This window comes from Chrysemys picta, chromosome 3 (genome assembly GCF_011386835.1).
Source record: "Chrysemys picta bellii isolate R12L10 chromosome 3, ASM1138683v2, whole genome shotgun sequence".
NCBI lineage: Eukaryota > Metazoa > Chordata > Testudines > Emydidae > Chrysemys > Chrysemys picta.
Genome location: NC_088793.1, coordinates 18001316 through 18015767, shown reverse-complemented (window position 1 = coordinate 18015767; position 14452 = coordinate 18001316). Strand labels below are relative to the sequence as shown.

The 14452-nt window shown below is 41.2% G+C and overlaps 1 protein-coding gene and 1 long non-coding RNA gene across 10 annotated transcripts in view; one reads left to right on the top strand and one right to left on the bottom strand.

Annotated features, from left to right (window-relative positions):
- CLIC5 (chloride intracellular channel 5) overlaps positions 1 to 14452 on the top strand; it is a 160664-nt gene that overhangs the window by 97880 nt on the left and 48332 nt on the right. The window lies entirely within an intron of this gene.
- The window catches only part of LOC122173544 (uncharacterized), a 31171-nt gene continuing 19681 nt past the window's right edge, over positions 2963 to 14452 (bottom strand). Inside the window, exons 3-4 of the long non-coding RNA XR_006174074.2 lie at positions 9476 to 9557; positions 2963 to 3154 (exon numbers count right to left, since the gene is read on the bottom strand). This is a non-coding gene — a long non-coding RNA (uncharacterized LOC122173544). The remainder of the gene's footprint in view (positions 3155 to 9475; positions 9558 to 14452) is intronic.

Here is a 14452-nt window from a genome sequence, read left to right as displayed (position 1 = left end):
GAAGAGCTCTGTGGAGCTCGAAAGCTTGTCCTCTCCAGCAACAGAAGCTTGTCCAATAAAAGATATGGCCTCATCCATCTGGTCTAGCTCACTATTGAAATAAAACATTTCAAAGATACCAAATTGAAGTTTTTCAGAATTTTCAATATGTGGGAAATTTTTGCCTTTTCATTCCTATTTGGAACTATTTTTTTTTAAATGTTGGAATTTTCTATGGAGTGGAGGTTTTGGTTCCCAATCAGCTCTAGTATCAATTCACTTTGAGTCCGAGGATCATTTGAAATAATTATAAACAAGGTGCTTTAATGTTAACAGAGAAAACATAATTTTTACTAGATCCATGCAGTGGTTCATTGGGCACATCCATTGACTTTTGTGCCTGGCATAGAAGCAGGTGATAACCTTCGGGTGTAACTCTGTGTGGCAAGATGTTATAGATCATGATTCATTTGCTTACCAGATGTATTTGGCAGCAAGGCTGCCCTGATTTAATAGTTCTCTGAATTTCCGATCCCTTTTTTTCCCTTCTTTGTTTTGCTAACTTTGCTGTCTTTTAATATAAAAATGTTGAAAGGGTTGGAACAGGCTGGCTAGGGCGGTAAGCCCAGAAGCAAACATACTCATGCCATATCAAAGTTCCACCACTTTTAAGCATCTTGAAAGGAAAGGAATTGATTCCAGATTCTCAGGATGTGGCAAGCTGTGTTTAAAGAAAGTGTGCGTATTTATTATTTCAAGCCCGTTCAGTTACAAGGGACTTGATTCCTTCCACCCCCCACATCACCCAATAATTTCCTAACAGGCTTCCCTAAAGGAGTGGTCCTCACAGCACAGGAATAGTCCAACTTCCTGCTTGGATAGTGTGACTAGATTGTTCTATCCTCTGACCTTTTTCACGAGACGCCACTGCTGTGGTTAAAATCATGAACATTTAATCCCCTGCACAGCTGATGCCAGAGACAGAAATCCTAGGAAGAGCGCAATGAGTGTGATCTTCACATTAGTTTCACAGAGAGACAAGGTGGGTGAGGTAATAGCTTCTTTGGACCAACTTCTGTTGGTGAGAGAGACAAGCTTTCAAACTTACACAGAGCTCTTCTTCTCTTTAGCCGTAGTTACTTGAGTTTTCCCGCCTCCCTTGAGAGCAGATTCTTCTAATTGCCACATATTTACCACAAGGCCTGGTCTGAGCATAGGACTGAAAGCCAGGATCTCATGAGTTCTAACATTGGCTCCTTCTGTGACCTAGAGCAAGTCACTTAAGCTTTATAAAACAAGGATAGCAGTAGCTATTTACCTACTCACTGGAGTATTATGAGGATTAATTATCTGAAACACTGTGCATATGTTCAGTATTATGATTATTATTTTTGCTTGTCTATATTGCTTATGAAAGGGACGATGTGTAATAACCACCCAATTGCAGTTAGTTCTTCCTAAAATTGTGTGCTCTTTGGCTCATAGAATGAGCCCTTTGATTTCATTCATGAGTTTAAAAAGTTGTTCTTGAATTGAGTTCTTTGGGGGCACTAGATCCTGTGTGGGTGGGCGCATTCATTAGCGGAACGAGAGGATGTTTTACTGTACTGCTCTTCACTAGGATCTGAGCTGGGAGACCACCAACGTGATTTAATTCGGTGGAATTTCCAGCCGTCTGACCAGAGGATTCCACTGGTCTGGTTTGGATTTAGATCAAGGGCCCAAAAATAAAAGAGCATTAAATCATTAATTTACATGTGATTAAATGCCATTCACCTCCTTCGGCAGCTACATCACACTTTGCGGTTAAGCATGTGAGGTGAGAAACATCTCTCTCTCTTTATGTACTATATATATATGTCTATAATATATATGCACACACACACACAGGGCCTGACTCTCCTCTGACCTACATTGGTTTTATGCTAATTTAATTCCACTGCCTTCTATGGAGTTACTCCAGGTGAGAGCCGTGTCAGCCCCACAGTGAATATACATGCACAGTATGAACACTGTGTCTGTGTGTTCTGATCCTTTCTAGAGGCCATCACGTACCTCCGTAAATAAACAGAAAAACATCAGTTCACTTCAAAAGGAATTTATGCCACACAGAAAGGTTACAGAAGTGATGAGACTGTGAGGCAGATTCTCCCTTGAATCCAAGCGATGCCAGGTGCCAGTGAGGATGGGGATCATTATCGAGATGATTACAGCTCCCTGATTCTGCAGGACAGTCTGCATTAACCCTGGCTCCAGCTCCACCGTGAGTTAGAGCAGCCTATGTCCTGCTCTACCCTCCAGCAGCTGAGGGTCAGCATAGCAAAGTGGAACTCCTCCTCTCCCCTGAAACATCCCCTCCATGTGGGTGAGGGGCAGCTGGTCACAAGTCAGCTCCAACTTAGCAATCTCTCCCCTCCCACCCCCCGCCAGCCAGTTACTACCAAAATCTGGCTTCTTTGCATCTTAGGAGCAGCCCAAAGGAGCTGAATCGTCATTGAAAATCTGGCCCTAATGCTGGATGTCTTCATGAAACTTATCATGAAATCATTATAGTCTATAAAAATGACTTTACCCAGACTAGCTATGTATAAACTGAGGAGAGTTCCAGTATGTATCGTACATACAGACCATACATAGAAGATGAAGGACTATAGGCCCCGTATATTCTCTTCAGACACCTTGGGTCCCGGTTATTGTTTTATACGCAGACAAACGATACGTAGTGGTGGTAGCAATAGGATAAATCACAGAGCCATGGGATAAATATAATCCGGCAAATAGTTGCACAATTTGTCATGTACCTTTGACCCCTCTCACCTGTGCTCCAGGTTTCCTGGGTGGCTCTGGCTGGTGGGGGGGGAAGCTTTGGGGGAGAAGAGGAGGAGCAGGGGGTGGGGGCGCAGGGGAAAAGGAGGGGCAGGGGCGGGGCCACAGGGGGGGCAGGGCTCCTCCATGTGTCTTGTTTTGCCTTTTGAAAAGGTGATCACCTAGCTGGCAGACACTTCTTTTCTTTAACGAAGACTTTATTTCCCCCCGTGAGCTTGAATATTCCTCCAGGTCCTGCTGCTGGCTGAACCGGGATGCTTTATTCTCTTTCCCTGCTGAGCTCCCTTGCTCACGCACAGGCACGGTAGAGCAGCTGGAACTGGATTAGACCAATCTGGTGGCAGCAGTCCTGCGAGAAATTAAGCACCTAGCTGCTGAAATGGGAGACCTAAATTGCATTGTTATTTAAAATTCAGTTTTAAGGATCATTACCATAAGTGACCCCTTCCCTTCCCTGCTGGCCCTTGCTATAAGCAGTAAAACAAAACACGGAGGCCTCCTTTCTGGATTGTGAGATTGTTACCGGCACCATGGGTCAGATTCTGATCTCATTAACTCTACTTTCACACTGGGGTAACTCCATTGACTTCGATGCAGTCAGAATCAAGTCCTCTATATAGTTGTCATGGACATGGATTTGTGGGAAATTATGGCCCCAATTCAGGAAATTTTGCTTAAGCACATGTCTAAATTTAAGTACATGAGTAGCCCCGTTGACTCCAGGAGGATTACTTACAGCCTTAAATGTAGCCACATACTTTATTACCTTCCTGAATATGTTATTATAGGGCAGAATGTCTAATGACATAGAATTCCGTGACCTAATCCTGCTCTCTTAGAAGTCAGTGTGAAAAACTCCTATTGACTTCAATGGGAGCAGGAATGGGGCATAATATTTTTTTTCCCCAAAAATATTTTTGACTGTTATTCTGATGCAAATTGTCTTTGTAGAAGAACTGGAGGGAAATTAATAAACATAACTGGAAAACGATGTTGCCACTCTCGAGATTTTATCTGGTCTTGCAATATTTGGTATTTTCCTTAAAAATGCACTCCTGGAGGCAAGTGATTACATGAGAATCCCAGATTTTATTTTATTTTTAAATGGTAAATTTTTAATCCTCCTCCTTGCAGAGAAAAGCTTGGCATGAGAACCGCAAAGTCTCAAAAACAAAGAGGCAAAGGAAAAGAACACAAAGTTTATTATTTTAAGATCTCATAGTTTTTAAGTAAGATTTTGGGGATCTGATGCATGACTTTTGAATGCTAGGGGTTGGCATTACTGAAAATATTAGAAGCAAACCAAATTTAAGGTAGAGATTTTTTAAAGCCAGCAAAGAAATTAGAACACCATAACGAACATAAGAATGGCCATATTGGGTCAGACCAATGGTCCATCTAGCCCTGTATTCTGTCTTCTGACAGTGGCCAATGCCAGGTGCTTCAGAGGGCATGAACAGAACAGGCAATCATCGAGTGATCCATTCCCTGTCATCCTCTCCCAGCTTTTGGCAGTCAGAGGCTAGGGACACCCAAAGCATGGGGTTGCATCCCTGACCATCTTGGCTAACAGTCATTGATGGACCAATCCTCCATGAACTTATCTATTTTGTTTTTTAATCCCATTATAGTTTTGGCCTCACAACAACCCCTGGCAATGAGTTCCACATGATAACTGTGCATTGTGTGAAGAAGTACTTCCTTTTGTTTGTTTTAAACCTGCTGCCTATTAATTTCATTGGGTGACCCCAGGTTCTGGTGTTATGTGAAGGGACAAATAATACTTCCTTATTCACTTTCTCCACACTAGTCACAATTTTATAGAGCTCTATCTTATCCCCTCTTATTCATCTCTTTTCCAAGCTGAGAAGTCCCAGTCTTTTTAATCTCTCCTCATATGGAAGCTGTTACATACCTTTAATCATTTTGTTGCTCTTCTCTGTACCTTTTCCAATTCTAATATATCTTTTTTTGAGATGGGGTGACGAGAACTGCACACAGTATTCAAGGTGTAGGTGTACGATGGATTTATATAGTGGCATTATGATAGTTTCTGTCTTATTATCTATCCCTTTCCTAATGGTTTCTAACATTCTGTTAGCTTTTTTGACTGCAGCTGCATACTGAGCAGATGGTTTCAGAAAACTATCCATAATGACTCCAAGATCTCTTTCTTGAGTGGAAACAGCTAATTTAGAACCCATCATTATATATGTATAGTTGGGATTATGTATTCCAATGTACATTACTTTGCATTTAGCAACATTCAATTTCATCTGCCAATTTGTTGCCCAGTCACCCAGTTTTTGAGATCTCTTTGTAACTCTTCACAGTCTGCCTTGTACTTAACAATCTTGGGTAATTTTTTATTGTCTGCAAATTTTGCCATCTCACTGTTTACTCCTTTTCCCAGATCATTTATGAATATGTGAACAGCACTGGTCCCAGTCCCAGAGGGACTCCACTATTTACCTCTCTCCAATCTGAAAACTGATCATTTATTTCTACCCTTTGTTTCCTATCTTTTAACCAGTTACTGATCCATGAGAGGACTTTCCCTTTTATTCCATGATTTTGCTTTATTTTGCTTAAGAGCTTTAGGTGCAGGACCTTGTCAAAGGCTTTCTAAAAGTCCAAGTACACAATATCCACTGGATCACCCTTGTCCACATGTTTATTGACACCCTTAACACATTCTAGCAGATTGGTGAGGTATGATTTCCCTTTACAAAAGCCATGTGACTCTTCCCCAAAAAATTGTGTGCATCTATGTGTCTGACAATTCTGTTCACAGTTTAAACCAATTTGCCTGGTACTGAAGTTAGGCTTACTGGCCTGTAATTGCCAGAATGGCTTCTGGAGCCTTTTTTAAAAATTGGTGTCACATTAGCTATCTTTCAGTCATCTGGCACAGAAGCTGATTTAAATGATAGGTTACATATCACAATTTCAAATTTGCATTCCTTCGGAACTCTTGGGTGAATACCATCTGGTCCTGGTGACTTATTACTGTTTAATTTTTCAATTTGTTCTAAAACTCCTTTATTGACGCCTCAGTCTGGGACAATTGTTCAGATTTATCACCCAAAAAGAATGGCTCAGGTTGGGAATCTCCCTCATATCCTCTGCAGTGAAGACCAACACAAAAAATTAATTTAGTTTCTTCGCAATGGCATTATCTTCTTTGAGTGATTCTTAAGCACCTCAGTCCTCCAGTGGCCCCACTGTTTATTTGGCAGGCTTCCTGCTTCTGATGTACTTAAAAACAGTTGCTGTTACTTTTTGAGTCTTTGGCTAGTTGCTCTTCAAATTCTTTTTTGGCCTGCCTAATTATACTTTTACACTTGACTTGCCAGAGTTTATGCTCCTTACTATTTTCTTCCGTAGGATTTAAGTTCCAATTTTTAAAGGATGCCTTTTTGCCTCTAACCGCTTCTTTTACTTTGTTTAGCCATGGTGGCACTTTTTGGTCATCTTACTGTCTTTTAAAATTTGGGGTATTCTTTAATTTCAGCCTCTATTATTGTGTTTTTAAAAGTTTCCATGAAGTTTGCAGGTATTTTATTTTTGTGACTGTACCTTTTAATTTCTGTTTAACTAACTTCCTCATTTTTCTGTAGTTCTCCTTTCTGAAGTTAAATGCTACTGTGGCATTTGACTCTATGCTCCCATATTCCCAATGCCTTAGGCAACTTTGAAATCTCAGTCTAAAGTTCTCCTAACATAGATAAGGCATCTAGATTGATGTATTTTACTTATATATAGTTACATAGTGCCAGTCACCTTTACAGACAGTCTGAAAAAATGATAATTGCCTTGAAAGCTTGCAGCCTCAATAGCAGTATAATGTCTAGGCCTGATTCTCTTCCTTTTATCTTCTGCTGCCCCCACCCCGCAAGTCAGGAGTAAATTTGAACGCCATAGAGTTACATTGGCATAGCAATTGGTGCAAGAGGCGAATCAGGCCCTTTTATGTCTATGTGGACGTAATATTATTCTGAATATAATCATATAGTAATCAATTTCTACCTATTGTGCCAATTTCTGCTGGTAGCTACACCACTGTATGGGTGGAGTAACTTGGTTTAAATCAGTGGTGTGCATCTGGATTTAGACTGGCATAAATGAGAGCAGAATTTGCCCATTGTGTGCACAGTAGAAAGAGAAACTTAAACATACAAGGAGCAATTTTCTTTGCTTAAATACTAGAACACAAGGGGTCCCCACAGCACTGTGACTGAAAGTTAGGCTGTGCACTTACACATTTTCTCTTGTTTTCCCCAGTACATTTCTGTACTTAGTGCTACTTTGTTGGTTCCAGAAGCATCTCTTGTTGTTTGATAAGTAAACAACACAGCATAGTCTGAGTAAACACACAGCAACCTAAATAGGGATGCCGGAGTGAAAATCTTGCATTATGAATAAATTCTGTGGCTTTATTACATTCAGGGCGTCATTCTTCTTTCACTACACTGGGGCAAATCAGGAGTCACTCCACTGAAATAAATGTAGTGACACCAGGATTAAACTAGTGCCAATGAGGTCAGAATCAGGCCCTTTGGGAAGTGGTCTGGGAATGGGATGCATCTGTTTTTCCCTGCAGAGTGTAGATGTTTTGTGAAATACAAGTTAGCAGTTGTTTTACCTGGAGCAGCTACAGAACGGCGTCTTTACCTTTTGCCATCTCCTGGCCTTAAAACAAGTGCCAAACCATTGGAAGTGAACCCTTTTTAATCCATTCTTTAACTGCTTTCCAAGTCCTGTTTCCTCTGTTCAAAACAACCCTCTCTGTATATATTCCTGATGCTCTCTTCATATAGGTCCTGTAGGACCATTTGATTAAGTGTGTTTTACTCCTCCATTGTAATCCAGAGTAAGGACAAGTGAGCTAGGAATAAACTTGAATCTTCAGCCCAAAACTGGAACTGAATCAAATGTAAAGCTTTATGGAGACTTGAAAAAATTCACCAATCTTTCTTTTAAACGAATTTCAAATGCATCTATGCTACCTGGTTTTATCTAGGAATAAACCCAAAATACTGTGATAAAGCCTGTTTTTGTGATATTTTCAGCCTGGCTGAAAGTGGGAAATCTCACAAAAGAGTCTAATATTCCCAGATTTCCAGATTCAGATACATTGAAATAAGTTTCAAGGAAGCAGCCAAACTTTTTGATCCTTCTCTGACCCAAGCCTTTTATGGCTGGCTCCTCACTGCTCCTGACAACTCAGACCCCAGTAGTAGAGACCCCGAGGTGAAAGTCCAGGGAGAGGAGATTGCAAAGTCATCTATGGGGGTTCAGCACAGCTGAAAAAGGGGGCAGCCGTCTATCTTAGATATGATATGGCCCCCATTATCAGAGCATCTCACAGTCCATATTTAGTCTCACAACACACCTGGGAGGCAGAGCAGTGCTATTATCCTTGCTTTACAGATGGGCAACAGAGGCACAGAAAAACTATGTGACTTGCCCAAGGTCACGCAGAAAAGCTTGTAGAAGAGCTGGGAATTGAACATTGGTCTCCCAAGACTCAGATGAGTTCCTCACCCCTGGACCAGCCTTCTTCTGACTAAGGGCATTATGGGCAACCAGGGGAGGTGAAGTTTCTGCCCTGTCCTTCCACCAGCAGGGCTGCTATGCAGTGCGTGGAAACTGACAGTTTTGCCAAAGTGGCCCCAAGACTTTGGAGAGTATGTCTGGCCATATCATCCTCATTGGCCTGTGACTGTGGAGTGAGCGGCAACATAAGGATGTAGGGTAACATTTTCAAAAGTGCCAAAGTGACTTAGACCCATTGACTTCTAATGAAATGCAGCCTTGTAAGTGCCTAAATCACTTGAAAATGGGACATAGGCTCCTAAATCACGTCGGTGCTTTTCAAAAATTATACCTTACATATAATTAATGGCTTCATTAGGCACTGAAGATAGGTGGTGGGGACCGGTACTAAGGCACTTGTAGGAGAGAGAAAGAGAATGCCTAGAAGAGAGAGCTCAGGAAAAGGGGATAGCATAGAAGAGAAAAAGAGACTTTAAACTAAGGGTGTGCCTGTACTGTGATTGCAGCTCATGTAGGCATATCTGAGCCAGCTTTATTCTTGCTGACTTGGGTACCTGAGCAATGAAGCCACGGCAGTCTGAGGTCCAGCGCCCACTAGCCACCCAAGTAATTACCTAGTGTCCTGAGTGGGCTGGTGCAGCACATACTGAAGCCCATGCTGTCATGGTTTCACTGCTCCAGTACCCACGCTAGCTAGATTAAAGCTAGCTCAGGTATGTCTACACAAGTTGCAATCACATCCTGTGATTGCAGTGTAGACATATCCTAAGAAGCAAAGCAAATCAGGGCAAGATGCCTACCCCAGAATCAGCACAGTTGGCATAAATCGCATGCATTGTAATTAAAGATATATAGAAACAATAGGAAGAAAGAAAAGGAACTCTTTTTTTTTTTTAAAGTGGAAGGCAAAAATATCCTCTGCGTACTACAGCAAAGGGCACATTGCAGTCTTAGTGCATCCATTTGTTAAAGGGTTAATCTAGCCAATTAAAGGTTATAATACAGAGCTTAAGCCTGTTTGGAAGAGTGGGTGGGAGAGAGGGAGTTGACAATACGGATCCCTGGTCTTTAATCAGGCTGTTTGATTAGTAGAATTATATTATTTTCTTACCTTAAATTGCTGGTTCTAAGTTGTTTTTCCTCTCCTGCCAGAAAACAGTATTGGATCTCTTCTAATATCAAACACCATGAATCTGGAAGTGATCAAGGAAGGTGGTTTATTTTCTTAAAGGAAAAATAAATCTCAGGTTGTTTGTGTGAGACTGCGAATATTTATGTGCTGTTCCCCCTTTTCCCTCATTGCATATTTCATCAAGTTCATTTGCGTGTGTTGTGGGATAAATCTTAATGGGAAGGGGGGGGTCGAAAAGAGCAATAAAAAGAAAAAGCATCAATCAGTTACCCAGGGTAGCTGCGGCAAGCACAACTCATTTTGTACACAGATCATAGTTTGTTAAACTCGCTTGGGCTTGACAATTAAGGAACGTGCAGTTCTGCCAGGGTCATTCTGGGGTAATTTCACGTGACAAATACAAAGGAATTCACATTGTTTTGTTCTGACAACTTAGAAGTTTTGTTGTCTCTGTGGTTTCAATGGTATTCTCTCATAGAAAGAGCCACATATATTGTACTCCTTAGGCCTTGATACCTCACGTTGTAATAAATACTAATTAAAGTCCTGATCCTGCAGTCAGATCCACAAAGGCTTAAGAACATGAGAACGGCTATACTGGGTCAGACCAAAGGTCCATCTAGCCCAGTATCCTGTCTTATGACAGTGGCCAGTGCCAGGTGCCCCAGAGGGAATGAACAGAACAGGTAATCATCAAGTGATCCATCCCCTGTCGCTCATTCCCAGCTTCTGGCAAACAGAAGCTAGGAACAGCATCCCTGCCCGTCCTGGCTAATAGCCATTGATGGACCTATCCTCCATGAAATTATCTAGTTCTTTTTAAAACCCTGTTATAGTCTTGGCCTTCAACATCCTCTGGCAAGTAGTTCCACAGGTTGACTGTGTGTTATGTGAAAAAATACTTCCTTTTGTTTGTTTTAAACCTGCTACCTATTAATTTCATTTGGTGACTCCTAGTTCGCGTGTTGTGAGAAGGAGTAAATAACACTTCTTTATATACTTTCTCCACACCAGCCATGATTTCATAGACCTCTATCATATTCCCCCCTTAGTTGTCTCTTTTCCAAGCTGAAAAGTCCCAGTCTTATTAATCTCTCCTCATATGGAAGCCGTTCCATACCCCTAATAATTTTTGTTGCCCTTTTCTGAACCTTTTCCAATTCCAATATATCTTTTTTAAGATGGGGCGACCTCATCTGTATGCAGTATTCAAGATGTGGGCCTACCATGGATTTATATAGAGGCAATATGATACTTTCCGTCTTATTATCTGTCCTTTCTTAATGATTCCCAACATTCTGATCGCTTTTTTGACTGCCACTGTACATTGAGTGGATGTTTTCAGAGAACTAGCCACAATGATTCTAAGATCTCTTTCTTAAGTGGTAACAGCTAATTTAGACTCCATTATTTTATATGTATAGTTGGGTTTATGTTTTCCAATGTACATTACTTTGCATTTATCAACGCTGAATTTCATCTGCCATTTTGTTGCCCAGTCACCCAGTTTTGAGGGATCCTTTTGAAGCTCTTCGCAGTCTTCCTGGGACTTAACTATCTTGAGTAGTTTTGTATTATCTGCAAATTTTGCCATCTCACTGTTTACCCCTTTTCCCAGATCATTTATGAATATATTGAATAGGACTGGTTCCAGTGCAGACTCCTGGGGGACACCACTATTTACCTCTCTCCATTCTAAAAATTGACCATTTATTCCTACCCTTTGTTTCCTATCTTCTTACCAGTTACCAATCCATGAGAGGACCTTCCCTCTAATTCCATGACAGCTTACTTTGCATAAGAGCCTTAGGTGCAGGACCTTGTCAAAGGCTTTCTGAAAATCTAAGTACACTATATCCACTGGATCCCCCTTGTCCACATGCCTGTTGACCCCCTCAAAGAATTCTAGTAGATTTTTGAGGCATGATTTCCCTTTACAAAAAACATGTTGACTTTTCCCCAACAAATTAAGTTCATCTATGTGTCTGACAATTTTGTTATTTACTATAGTTTCAACCAGTTTGCCCGGTATTGAAGTCAGGCTTACTGGTCTGTAATTGTAGATTGGCGCTTAAATTCTTTGTCTGCCTGATTGTTTCTCTCAGGTCCAGCCTCGAGAGCTCCCTTATCAATGTTATAAAACTTCCTATCAATAATGCGGAACCATCATCATTATTTCTTCATTTCTGAAGTCCCTGTTACCAAATATAAAAAAGAGCCAGATTTTCCTCTTCCTGTTTCTGGTGCAAAGCTGAAGTAAATCAATGGAGCTGCTACGGGTTTATATTGGTGTAACTGAGACTAGAGAAGGTGACAAACAAAATAGCATGAAAACTGAATTTCAGCAGTTCATTAAGGAAAAAAAGGGAGTCTTGAATTTAGATTGAAAAAATAGCAGCTGAAGTTCACCAGAGCCTCCCATAGGAAGGGCTCTATGAGACGGAGGTGCAAAGTGTGCAAAAATCACTATTTTCTATCAATCTTTTCTCTTCTCGGTTAAACTGGTGTAAATATGGAGTAAATTTGTTGGTATTGTGGAGTTACTCCAGTTTTATGCCTGTGTATCTGACAGCAGAATTTTGCCAATTACTGTTAACTTTTGTTACAATCTTTATAATTCTGTGCATGTCAGGATTTGTTAATCTCATTGTTCAACACCGAGTAACCTTATCCTGCAAACAGGATATCATTGTAAATTTGGTATCATCAGCTAAACTGAACCTCGCCCTGTGTATTTGGCAGACGGTAATAAATGCATTAAATATTCTGTGGTTTCTCTGAGGTCGTAAAGTGTTATTTCTCTGGCTTCTAAGCGCTGTTAGACAAAGTTGTGAAAAACTGTAAGGGGGTGGGACAGGAAAACTGCAAAGAATGGTGTGAAATTTTTTGCTGATCTCTTTTTGTATGATTGGCTGGATGAGGTGGCGTTCAGCGATCAATCAATGCTTAACACACTAGCAAAAGCTTGGCTTTCTTCTGTGTCTGGTACTCTGGTTCCAACTGGCTGTGCCTAACAACAAGAGCTTCACAGTACCCCACCCAGACTCTCCGTCTGGAAAGCTTAGATTTTAAAAGTATAGTCCCTAATGCCATAGATGACACTGCAGGATCATAAGTGGAGTAAAATGTTCCTAGCTGGGTATGTTGTCCAGCATGAGGCACTGGAAAATAAAGGAGGTGGTGTCACCCTGTATTTTATATCTGATTTCTGATGCAAGTGAACTTGGAACCTGTAGTTAGCTTGAATAGGCCACTCAGTGTGTAGGCACTGTGATCCCCAATGCTGGTTGTGCTTAGTGTTTTCATTGTCCATGCAGATGATATATCTCAGTTGACCCAGGTTTCTGTACTTGCCACGATAACCATGGGAATGGATTCCATTCACAGAGCTGTCCACACTCTGGATCTGGAGGTCTGGGAGGTGGTGATCGGGGGTAACATTTTCAAAAGCAATTAAGTGATGTTGGAGCCTAAGTCCCATTTTCAAAAGGGACTTAGGCACTTAGAACCCTAAATCACATTGACTTTCAATGAGACAGGCTTCTAAGGGACAGATTTTCAAAGGTATTTAGATACTTCATGATACAGATATGCACCAAGAGAATTAGGTGCATAGGCACTTTTGAAAATCTCACCAGGTTCCATTTGCATCTTTAGGCACCTAAATCCTTTAAAATCTGGTCCTAAGTGCCTACATTACTTCTGAAAATAAAACTTTGGCTCCTAATTCCCTTAGGAGCATTTTGAAAATTTTAACCCCGGGCTTTATCATGGACTGACCATTATCTCAGTCAGTTTGGGGTTGGGGCAGTTCTCTCCTGGTGGAATAACAGATCTGGCTTGATGGTCCACAATTGAATTATAATGAAACTAAGGCTTAGAGAGGCTAATTCACTTGCCCAAGGTCACACAACAAGTTATGGTCACAATTCTCACACCAGGATATGTATTGCTCCCCCATTTATTTTAGTGAGAAATACTGGGATCCTGCAAGGACCAAATAGAGCCCCTGAATTAGAACACAGATCTACTGATGCCCACTACTGTGGTTATTCTACTAGTCAAATGGCTTCTAAGGGCTGGTCTACACTTGGGGGGGGGGGGAATCGATCTAAGATACGCAACTTCAGCTACGTGAATAGCGTAGCTGAAGTCGAAGTATCTTAGATCGATTTACCTTGGGTCCTCATGGTGAGGGATCGACGGCCGCGGCTCCCCCGTTGACTCCGCTCACTCCGGTGGAGTTCCGGAGTCGACGGGGAGCGCATTCGGGAATCGATATATCGCGTCTTAACGAGACGCGATAATCGATCCCCGATAAATCGATCACTACTCGCCAATACGGCGGGTAGTCTGGACGTACCCAAAGTATGACGAGGTTAAAGTGCCCTGGAGAATTCACATACATGTTATTTTCTACTCTCACCAACAGGCATCACTCCAGCCATTGCTTCTGAGAGAGCCTTAAGACATATTGATACAGTGATAGCAGCAAGAGAAATGAATCCGTTCCAGAAAAGAGCCACATTAAAAACACCTTACCCCTGCCCTGTCTTTATAAACACACCTATCTGACTCTATAGTCTAGCATACAACGCACTTAATGCATTTTCCCAGAGTTGTGCAATACCTTCTTCTCATATTGGAAATATAAAACAGATGATCTAGCAAAACCAAAGATTTTATTGGGTTGTCAGGGGATACGGGAGAAAGCTCAGTGTTAAGCCAGTTTTCAAAAATCCAAGTGAGCTAAATTGAGTTAAATCAGAATAATTCAATTCCATTGTCTCCAAATGAGTTCACTATAAGAGAATATTATCTGGTGCTGACCGGGAGAAAGAAAACTTTCTGTTCAACAGGTGTTATGGGTCAAAACAAAAAGAGATTGCAAAATATTTCCATTGTTGCCACATGAGGGTATATTAAACGGCATGTCCTTATTACCTTTCAATATGA